This window comes from Papaver somniferum, chromosome 6 (assembly GCF_003573695.1).
Source record: "Papaver somniferum cultivar HN1 chromosome 6, ASM357369v1, whole genome shotgun sequence".
In the NCBI taxonomy this organism is placed as follows: domain Eukaryota; kingdom Viridiplantae; phylum Streptophyta; class Magnoliopsida; order Ranunculales; family Papaveraceae; genus Papaver; species Papaver somniferum.
Genome location: NC_039363.1, coordinates 176,909,027 through 176,921,251, shown reverse-complemented (window position 1 = coordinate 176,921,251; position 12,225 = coordinate 176,909,027). Strand labels below are relative to the sequence as shown.

Here is a 12,225-nt window from a genome sequence, read left to right as displayed (position 1 = left end):
CGTTAGAGATAATTTAAGATTGAACTATTATGTAAATCAGTGTATGGTTCGGCTTAGATCTGCAAACTTGTATAAGCCGAACATGTAAGAAGTTTCAAAATTTTAAATTCTAGCCGTTACTTAAACAGATTCGGCTTGTTTTCTTACCTTCTTATGAGCCGAACATTGTCTTTATTTGCACAAAAATCTATGAATGACTTTTTTTTTAAATATATAGCCGTTGTAACATGTATTATATATATACATACATGGTTTTTCATAATCTTCAGAGCATATACTAAAAAAATGGCACCCCAAACTCATGAGTGTACTTTAGAAGAGGATTTGTCTCTTTGTACTAATTACGTAGCATACTATCCAAAGAAGGGTGAAGAACGACGAGTGAAGGGTTTGATGAGTATGTACTACTTGGTTAGAATTCATGAAGCCTTCAGTACCGAAATGGGTAATCCTCACAACCGGAATAGTGCGGCCTTGTTTTGCCAAATTGAAACTATTAAAAAAAGGGTCAAAGACTTTATAGCTTTAGTTTGGATTGTGAGTCTATATCGTCTCAAGGGTGAACCAAACTATGAGATTGAAGATCGAGCTCTAGAGGAATGGCGAAGATGGAAAGGAAGGAATTTCGAATACAAATATCACTACTACATTCTTAGAAGGTTTCTCATTACCCGTTTTGGATATTAGAAGAATTCGACTAGAAATTTATTGTAAGGCTATTATGTAACGGGTGTGTAATCCACATTTTCTATGAATTTGAAAAGTCTAATTGGAATGATATAATAATTTTTGTGTCCATGAATCATGAAAGGTTCAGCTTATCCTGTAATTTCAGTTATGCACCGAATGTTGAAATCCGTTGTTCGGCTTTCTTCAAAAATATACTACAAGCCGAACCTAGCAGAGTAATTTTGGGTTTTTTTTTTTGGTCAGGTTCGGCTTGCAGTGAAATAATGTTAGAAGCCGAACCTGACAAAAAAACTCTGGGTTTTTTTTTGTCAGGTTCGGATTTCATCAAAATAATACTACAAGCCGAACCTGACAGAAAAACTCTGGATTTCCATCACTCTGTCGGGTTCGGATTTTCTTGAACTAATGGTACAATCCGAACAATCTCCTGTGTCCATGGTTCCGGTGTCCAGAAAATGACACGTTCAATAACCAAAAAGTAAATCATTCAAATGTTTCGTTTTGATGGGTACATGTAACTGCAATTCTAGTCAAAATATCATCCTCATCATACACGAAAATCAAAAGACACAAAATACGTGGATAATCCATAAAATTTTTTTATGGAGATCCTAAACGAATCTCATCCTCTTCACTAGCCTCTTTCTCATCCTCTTCATTATCCCCTTTCTCATCATTTTCATCCTCATCACTTGTAAATTCGATTACTTCTCCACTTGGTATCGACACATGTAAAGTTTTCCAAAGATTCATTTCCGTTTCATAATTTTTACACCAATCCATTGCGTAATTATTTTCAAATTTAGGCCAAGAGGATGCCCCATCAAGGGTGGTAACGGGCAACCGGGTCTAAGTTTGAGACCGATGAAATGACAATTTTGAACAAATCCAATAACAAGTCTTATATCTTTTACACCATCATGGCAAGGTCTTGTTGGGGGCGCGTACGTAAAACTACTACCCGTCCACCCGAAACAATGTACGATGCAATTGAGTGTCTCCGCTATTAAAAACCCACAAACGGGAATGGTCTTGAGTGATCTTTAAATCCCCGTGTAAACGACGTTCGAATGCAATGTAATCTGCTGCCACCCCGGCATCTCCTTTTGTACCTCCTCTCATCATTGTCTTGTAGAATTCTTTATTCCGGCGTAGGGTTTGTAAAAATCATTGCCTAATATAGTTGACTTCATCTTCATGGGGCACCGTATTGTTCCCATCCTTAAAAGGACCAAGTTGTTCCGTCGTGACGTAATATCCACAATTTCCATCACCTTCTACGTCGTCCATTGCTACAATATGCTCATGAATTATTGGTGATAGATCTTCCAAGTAGTTATTGTATATAAAATTGATAGGCCTCAAATAGTTACCGGACTGATCTCTTTTGGGTCCTTTCATCCTACCAATTTCATGTACGGTCCTTTTCTCCTTTATCTTAGTTTGTGAAGGATACATCTTACCTTTCCCCTTGACATCCTATTTACTATCCTTTGCTTGAGACGGAAAATCATTCTCATTAACCTCTTTGTTACTTGTTTCGGCTCTTTGAGTACTCGGACGACCTCGTTTTCTTGGAACTTTGACTTCTTCCTCCTTCATCAACTTCTCAATTCTTATTTGTCTCTTCATACCTTGCATCATGGTAGTCAAATCCGGATGGATCCGCTTTAGTAGCCAATAGTTCCTTGTTGGTTTGTCTAGTTTGAAAATTATTCATTTTCTTACTCTTCCTACCTTCCGGTTCACTCTTCTCCGGTTCCAAAATATTTTCTTGGGTGAAAGGATACATGACTGGCGTCATGTTGTCCCATAGGATTTTCTTTTGAGCTAGGAACATAGTCTTATACATCTCCGCCAACTTTTTCCCATTTGTCGTGTCCCACATCTCTAGATCATCCTCGGTGTCTTCGGTTGGGAGAGGATAGAAGCTTAATTGTTTCCAAAAATGATCAATATCCTCAAATGCTATGATACCATCCTTATACCGAAGTATGTCGTGGAGGCATGGAAGTCCCATAGATGTCTTCATTTTACAAACACACTCTTCCGCCAAGTTAGCGCCTAATGTCTCAATAAAATCCACTTCTTGCTTCAACAAGTCGATGCATAGATGGGAGACTCTATAAGTTAATTCCCATAACCATTTACTACCATACTGCTTGTGTCTGAACATTAAGTTATGCTCGAACGCGGTTTTAATTCTCACAACATCACTTTTGAAATATTCATCAATTGCATCAAAAACCGTGACAAAAGTGTCAACACATCCAAAAAGGTTCTTCTTCAACTGATAATGAGCCGACTCTACTATACTTGTGGCTTGGTTGTCGAAGTGTTTGTGCCGATTTGTGAAACAAGACATGAACCTTTCTTTATTAGGTTCCAACACATCTTTGACCAAGTAAGTAATGACATCGGCGTAGTCGGTCTTCCAATGCTTAATAAGCATTTTAAAATTTTCTTCGTAGACATCCTCGGTGATTGACCATACCAAAGCTTCCCATTTGCCTTGGAAATAAGCCCACAACATCTCATTATGTTCATATTCTTTCAAGAATTCCTTCTTTTTCTTTACTCGTGTCTCCACCGGTAGTTTAGCAATATTCTCTAATTCTTTCAACTTAAGTGGTTGAATTTTCGATTGGCATTTTTTCCTCACATTGCACCATATGTGAAACGTACAAAGTAAATTGAATGAAAATACCTTGTTAATAGCATACATCAACGATAAATCTTGATCGGAAACGAACACTTTAGGAAGAGCACCCTCCCGGAAGATTAACTTCAATTGTTCTAACCCCCAAACATAACTCTCTTCCTTCTCGTTTTTCAAGAAACAAAAAGCCACGGTGAACGGTGCCTTTGTCGACGTATGCCCCACAATGTTCATCAACGGCATCTCATATTTGTTAGTCTTGTACATGCAATCCAATATAAGAACTTGTGGGAAGCATAGAGCCAATTGGACGCATTCCGGGTGGGAAAGGAAAAGGTGTGTGACTTGACCGAAGTCATTCAACTTATTTTGTCAAGCGTAGTTATTCTTCACCCCTAACCACATTACTTGTTGCATCACCATCCTACCTTGTAAATTGAGTCTTCTAATCTTTTGTCTTGCATTGTAGATAGTTTGCGTACTCGACTTGTTATTCTTGTCGTCCGCCTTCAATTTTCTAAGAATCCTAGACGGTGGCAAACGTGCTCGTGTCATTTTATCCACTTCTAGCATCTCGTTGGGTTTGAGTCGCGCTACTTTTGCATGTCCATGAAGGTCTTTGGGACGTGGGTGGTTATGACGACAATCCATATCTTTATTCATAATCCAATATTGATCGTCTTTGTTCAAGGACTTATTCTTGAGGTTGAAAACGAGCTTGAAAAGGAAATTTATTTTCTTCGTTTTCGTCCTATTCTTTCTCCCGGTCTTCCCAACATATACAGTACCCTTTTTAGCCTTGCTAGCGCCGGTTCCACTACGCTCACAAATCATTTCAAACCGATCCCCTCGGCTTTGTTTTCCTTTAACTAAAACACAATTTACCTTCATCGCGTGTTCCTCAACCCAATCAAGAACTTCGGGTTTAGTTTTCCATCTCCACGTTCATTCCAAAACAAATAATTTGTAAGAAAAACTTTGGAATATTCCGACAACATTAAGGTAAACAAAAAGTTCTTACATACCAAATCATTTTGGAAGTGATCCTTGGTATCCTCGTGAATTATGTCTACTGGATCAGGTTGATTTTCCATGGGTACAGGTCCGCCAAACACGATCTACAAAGAATATCACAAGGTTAAATACTAGAAAAGGAATATAATAGCAATGTTCGGCTCATTCGATAATCATATTATGTGTCGAACCATGAACATTTAAAGGTTTCGGCTTATACAATATTCTCAATATATGTGCCGAACCACGAACAATATCTTAACCCAAAAATTAACAAATTCATGTTCGGCTCATACGATAATCATATTATGTGCCGAACCTTGAACATTGAGAGGTTTCGGCTTATACGATATTCTCAATATATGCCGAACTAATAACAATATTTTAACCCAAAAATTAACAAATTCATGTTCGGCTCATACGATTTTGAATATATAAGCCGAACCAGTAAGTATTTTTATTCCGGGCTGTTCAGGTTGTTGTTCGGCTTACTATGAAACTTTCATATAAGCCGAACTAGTGTCTAGCAAAAGGGTTGGAATTGAAAATTATAGGTTCGGTGCATGCTGTAAACAGATTCAGTGAGCCGAACCGTTCATCATTTGGTTGATTCAGCTCATAGATGTGAGCCGAACCTCAACCTGGTTCGCCGAACCATGAAGCAAAAATCCAAACTTTTGATAATTTCGAGCTATAAAAGTGAGATTGAGCATAAGATAGAAGTGTACTTTTGTTATTAGAAGTATTGGGTTCCTCATATATGTACTCATCATCTGGATTTGGCTCATAAAAATCATCATCTTGAGTTTGTGTTTGAGTTTGAGCTTGAGTTTGAGTTTGTGTAAAATCACTCTCATAATCTAAGAAATCAGCCATTTGGGAATCATTGTTGTAGTTGATATGTATTTTTATATGAATTATGACCCTCTTGATCCTCCATTGAATCAAGAATTAAAATTTTCTCACTTTCTCCTTCTCTTTCTCTCATTCTTGACCAAAACTTTGATTTTTCACCCCCAAATTTTTTCATCTAAACAACCTTTATAATTCTGAAAATTATCTTAATCACTAAACAAAATATTTAATCACTAACCCAGATTACTAACACTAATACGTAAAGGGTAGATTTGCCATTAAAACAATTTTGGGTTAAGGGGATATCTGATTTTGTTATTTCACAATTTTTTTTTGTCTTTATTCAGTATGCCTAGAAAGATTTCAGTATGCCCGAAATCATGGTATTCTTTTAGTGTGGAGTGGACCCTTACCATAAATTAGACTGAACGATTTTTTGGGGACCATGGTTTTTTTGGGAGCACCATGGTTTTATTTTGGGTAAAGACATTAGAAGTAAATCTAGGTCACCCCTTATCTAGATATTTATATTAATACCTAAATTACTCTCCTGATTAATTTTTTGGTAATGATTAGTTAGTGTTAATAATAGTTAGCGTAGTGATTAGTAAAATGATTAAGTTAAAGATAATTAATGAGATTAAAAAATCAGATGGCTTTTTTTTTAAAAGAAGAAGAATTAATGAAAGAGTAAAGTTGGAGAAGATGAAGAAGGAAAACATGAAAAACAAAGGATTTTACCAACCACAACCGAAGGAAGAGTATTTGGGTACCCAGGTATGTTTCAAACTTAGATAATGTTGGTTGAATTGCTCCAAATTTTCAAAAAACTGTAAATTTTTAGGGTAGATTTGGGCTTATTCGGTTACCTTATGTGAAGAACAGGTTACCGAACTCATCTGAAAGTGTAGTTCGGTTACCTTTTCCATATACGCAGGTTACCGAACTCGTTCTTTAATGGAGGTTTTTAGTTGTTCGGTTACCTTTTCCATACACGCAGGTTACCAAACTTTGTTTATAGGACTTACAGAGTAATGTTAGGTTGGTTCGCAAACTTTAACCCAACAACATATCTAACCGAACTCCACATGTATGCAATTAGTGAAGAGTTCGGTTTGTCAAGATTTTTTGCGAACAAACCGAACATAGTGGAACAAGTTCGGTTAAATTGAAACTCAACATAGTAGGAAAAATAACACAGTTCGGTTACATTGGAAAAAAAAAATTCTTTTTGGATCATATGTAGAGTTCGGTTACTAGATAGTTTTAGAAATTTTTGCGAACCAACCGAACAAGGTAGGTAAAGTTCGGTTATATCATAACTCAACATAGTAGGAAAAATAACACAGTTCGGTTACATTTTTTTTTGTATTATGGGTAGAGTTCGGTTACTAACTAGTTTTAGATTTTTTTGCGAACCAACCGAACTCGGAGTTCGGTTATGAAAAATTAAATTCGTGATAACCGAAGTGTTCTTCGTGTTCTTGGTTTCAGAATGTTCGGTTACAAAACTAGTTTTTTTTAAAACTATTCCTAACCGAACATGCCACTTTAACATCCATTTAAACCATATTTTGATGATTTCTACTCAATTTTCCTATCCAAAAACAAATTAAAAAGATTGATGGGTTTTTCAATCGAACTAGGAACGTCAAGGAAAGAGAGAAGAAGAAGAAGAGAATAAACTTTTTTTCAAAATTATAAATTTTCGATTGCTCTTTTGATTTTGATTTTGATTTTGGTTAATAAATTCATTTAGATTAGATGTATATGATTAGATTTATATAGTTATTAAGTTAGTTTTAATTTAAGTTAAAGTAAAGGGTAAATGGGTATTTACCTAACTTTGGGAGACCCCTTATAAGTATAGGGAGGTTAGCCAAATAAGACCATGGTCCCCAAAAAAATCATGGTCCCTAAAAAAATCGTTCATTAGATTGGAGCGTTTGATCATGTTTGCTAGGCCCAACATGGTACTCTTTCCACCACTATGATGGCTAACCGACATTCCTATCCCTTGAAAGTATAACAACTACCCAATGTCATATAGTGATTTTATTTCAGGGATTTCAAGCTACAGTAGATAGTTATAACATTAATTCTGGTCCTTTTTATAGGATTATTCTTGCCTGTTTGTCTCAGGTTGGAACAAATTACTATAGCTCGTCTACAGTTCCCGCTGGCAAATCAGTCCATATTTTTGACCAGTTCTTCCATTTGTCTTTCGCGCTCCATCCATCATGGAGTAAGAGAAAACCACTAGCTTCTCATGGTCCAGAACAAAGATATGGCCCAGTAACATATTACAAGATGTTTGAAATGCATAGATCCGCCAACAAACTTTTCATTCTTGCTTTTCTTCCCATTCACCTCGATTGTCAAAAAAAATTCCATATATCGTCTGGTAGAGCTCCACTATTGCTTCGAGAACCTGAAAATGGATGTTCTTGTGTTTCTGAACATATTCGAAAATACAAAAATGTTCTACCCGTCCAAAAATTCTCATCTTAATGGTTTTATGAAGAGAGTAATATGCACTTGATCTGAGCAACGACTAGAGAAACCTTAAATTTTATAAACCTGCTTCTATTTAATTGCATTACAAAAGAAAGTAATGCAAAGAAGTAAACAAGAAAGAGAAAGGAGAAAGAAAATAATGCAGAATTCTGGTTATGTGAAATCAATCCTTACCGCTTCATTGGCTTCTTCTGTTGCTGGAAAATCTGGATGCCCTTCTCTGAAAGGAACCTCACGATTCCTACAAGCATCAAATATGTAAGCAAAGGGCAGTGCAAAATTTAAGCTGAGTCATTATTTAGATTGGATACAGTTTTCAAACTGCCTGCCTGCTTTATCCACTAGCTAGTAATCAGCTTCGCACTTGTACCCATACAATAAGGTTAGTTTCTTTGCAGTCCTAGTGTCATGAATCTGTATGGCTTTCCAGGTCCACACCTAAATTTCTTATATACGTCGCCTTTGTGTTCTGGCTTGATCGGCGGATGTCCGACCAAAAGTAGTAGACTCAAACATAGGGAGGCGGTGAATCAACTAATAGTATTATTCACCAGGTCGGATTTACATCCCGTATCAGGGGAGGCATCTACTTGGTAAGGTTGACAATGGATTGTGGTAGTATCTCTCTGGTACTTCAAATTCAAATACATGTTTTTTCTCTAATAATTTGTATGAAGGGTATTAGGCTTGTTTCATGGCTCTTCAATTGAATTGTTAAACCATGATAAGTTGCAGAATGAACCAAAAAATAGTCTTTTGGCTTGGTCCTGACTCCAAGAAAAGAAAACTACAACTGGGATCAAAATTTAAATTTCCCTTCTGATGAAAGAGTTTTAAGATAAAAAATAATTCCGACCTACCGGATTCGAACCAGTGACCTAAGGATTAAGCTGCAAACTACTACAGTCCTCCGCTCTACCAACTGAGCTAAGGTCGGAACACTGTGCAAATCGAGGAATCATCATATATAATCACTTAGGTGGTTCTGCTTCTTGTCTCTAGGTCTATATCTGACATGACTGTGACGCATTCTCGGACATAGCTCCACCAGATGTGACTATTCTGAAAATGACATATAGCCGTTGCAAGTGATTACTCAAAGAGGCTGATTTCAAACAAGACTACCTATAAGGCTTGTCATGGCCTGGCACATCTACTACTACATTTGTACCCATACAATAAGGTTAGTTTCTTTGGCATGATTCTGTATGGCTGTCCATGTGCAACACCTAAATTTCGTATCTGAGCAAATCGCACAACAAAGTCTAAACAAATAACAAGAGAAATATGGTTATATGGAGATTTTATACTCCCTCCGTTCCATTTTAGATGGTGTTTTAGGGTTATTTTCTTGTTCCGCAATACTTAGAAAGTTTTTATATATTCTCACAAAACTATAAAAAATACCCTAACACCTTGTCTTGCAACTATAAGTTTATTTTAAAATATACTAATAACAATTAATGTTTGAAGATTTTTTTATGGGTATAGTTGGAAAATCTTCATATCTCTCTCCATTTCTTAATGTACGTGAAAACTCCTAGAATGTCATCTAAAGTGGAACGGAGGGAGTAATATACAATGGACAAACAAACCTGTGTTGTTGCTCTGTATAACGTCATTTCTAATTTTTCTATATTCCAAAATAACATGCATTATGGTTACGTGAAACCCTTGCCTCTTTATCAGCTTGTACCATTGTTGGGAATATGTGTATACTTCGCACAAAAGAACCTCACAACAAGCATAAAACATGCAAGTAAAGGGTGGTGCAAAACTTCAGCTGAGTCATTATTTCGGCCAGAATTTTATACGGAAATAAATATACGTGCACGATTCTCATTAAAACGTAAACAATTAGTACCTGTTTCATCAACAGACACCACTGTTTCACAAATTCATTTTGAATGGACATCTGAGTCGGTACTTCCGGCATACTCCCCCAAGCAACCTAGTAGAGTACAGAGTACATAAATCACAATAAAAACAAAAAGTTGATATACGGCAGATGTTACTGGTAGAGTCAACACAAAATTTCACTTAGAAAGTAAAACCAACATAAGCCTATCAGCTAGAATTTTATAAACATAACCTCAGTGGAGGTCTCAAACAAGAGTAGTACAGCTACATGGAGTTGACCATATCTTACACTTCGAAAGTTGAATGCTAGTCTAATGAAAAGTAGCAGCTTTTGGTTGTATGAAACATTCAATTAGTACCACTGGAGCAAAAACATCCCAACCCTTCTTTAAAACAGGAGGAGACACAAACATAGGGATGTAATGAAGTTGCTCAACCGTGAATAACCAAAAAATAGTCTCTTTCACCAGGTGGGGTTTACATCCCAACTCAAGGCAGGCATCTACTTGTTGCGGGTGACAGTGAATTGCCGTGATGTCTCTAGCAGTTCAAATTCAAATGCATTTTTTATATGTACTTACTTTTAACTCCCTGCAAATATATCCTTATAAAACAATAAATATATTCCTCCTTTTTTAATAACCTTATCCATTTAATATTAGATTACCTTAATACCCTCACCCATATAATATTTTTTCTTTATTTTAAAATGGAACAAATTTCTTCCACTACCACTTAACCACCACCACTAGCACCACCACCACCAACATTCAACTACCATTCCACCACCACCGTTCAACAACCACCACCTACCAACCGCCACCACCACCAAGTATTCCACCACCACTCCTTCACCACCACCATTACACCACCAACAGTCCTCCACCACCACTAGTCTGTCGTCGCTACCACCACTAGTCCACCGCCGTCGCCGCCGCCACCACCACTGGTTCAGATATTTTTGTATCAACAACAGTAGTTGATACATTTCAGTTGGATCAACAATGATGTTTATCCATTTCAGTTGGATCAACAGTGGATGTTTATCCATGATGATGGATCAACAGTAAGTGACATAAAGCTGAAATTGATATACCCTTGATAAACCTGTTTATCCATTTCACAGTAGAAGTTTATCCATCGCAGTTGGATCAACAGTAGAGTTTATCCATTGCAGTTGGATCAACAGTATAAGTTTATCCATTTTAATTGGATCAACAATGGATGTTTATCCATGCTGATGGAAAAATGCTACCACCATCACCGATACTTGTGTACCCTTCTTCTTTCACAGTGAAGAAATCAACATCACCACCATATCCCAACCAAAATAACACACACCTAATCTCCACCACCACAACAACAACCATAACCACCTCTATCTATATAACCAATTTTATCACTCTAACACCACCACCATCAAAAACAACAAAAAGATACTCCCCCCACTCCCCCCACCACGCACCAGAACAAACTTTATTATACAAGAGAAAGAAGATACTCACTGCAATCCCCAAAATCCCCATCACCAATTTAAAAAATGAAGGAATTTGAATCTGGATCTGTAAAACTAAAAAAAAGAACTAAAAACAAAAAAAGATAATCAATTACAATTCTCAATCTGTTTGATCATAATCTGGAGGCGGCGATTTCGACGATAATTATTGAATTTGGAAAACAATGATGGATTGTTGATGGTGCTGGTGGGTGTGGTTTGATTTTCGGTCGAAGATCTATCTCTCCAGCTCTCAATCTCAATGTAAATATCTTCTCTCACCCTAAAATGGTGGTCCTGCTGGTTATGGTGGTGGCGGACGACGTGGTGGTGGCGGACAATATGGTGGTGGCGGTAATGGAGCTGGTGGCTGTATTTGCAGAGATGTTGGTGGTGGGTGAGTTGAAAAAGAAGAAGAGAGAAGAAAGAAATAAAAAAAAAGGTTTTACCTATCTCCCATCACCTCTTTTCCTATTTCCTATCCCCTACACAATTTGTAAAGTCATTCTACTTTTCAATTTTCATTTTTCCTATTTACCACCTATAATAGTCAAACTACCTTTGACTATAATATTTATTTTTTCTTTATTAACTTTAGTTTCCATTAAACAAAACGATATTAATCTTTAATTTCCATTAAACAAAACCATTAAAAAACTTAACCGGGTTAATCAAAAAATCGTGTTGTTGGTATTAATTTAAGGTACAATCGGTTGGTGAGAAACTGAAATTGTAAGTTCCTTATTTCTTCTTCCATTAAACCTAGGATCAAACAGTTGATCAAACATTACCTTGATCAAGCACAAACATTAACCAAATGAAATATCAAACAGTTTCCACATAGAGTCTAATAATCATCTTCTATGTAAGTTACGGGTGGCGGATAGTTGGTTATCTTTTTTTTAAACCACCACCAGTTGTCAACAACTGGACAACTGCGAACCATCCATAGTCGTTCATGATTGAACGACGAGATCATGTGAAAGCTTCAAAAAAAAAATAAGAAATGTGCAGTCCTACGAAACCAAGTAAGTTCAGGTAATATATAAATTTTTATATGGAATGATACATTTAAGAAGTTAAGAATTAGGTGTCTTTTTCTCTTTTGGGGTTTTGATTTTTCTTAACAATCCCT

The 12,225-nt window shown here is 36.5% G+C and overlaps 1 non-coding gene across 1 annotated transcript; it reads right to left on the bottom strand.

Moving 5' to 3' along the window:
- Nucleotides 1–8,585: 8,585 nt before the first annotated feature.
- TRNAY-GUA lies at nt 8,586–8,672 on the bottom strand. The gene is given in 2 exon segments: nt 8,586–8,621; nt 8,636–8,672. It is a non-coding gene; the product is annotated as a tRNA-Tyr (tRNA).
- Nucleotides 8,673–12,225: the final 3,553 nt, after the last annotated feature.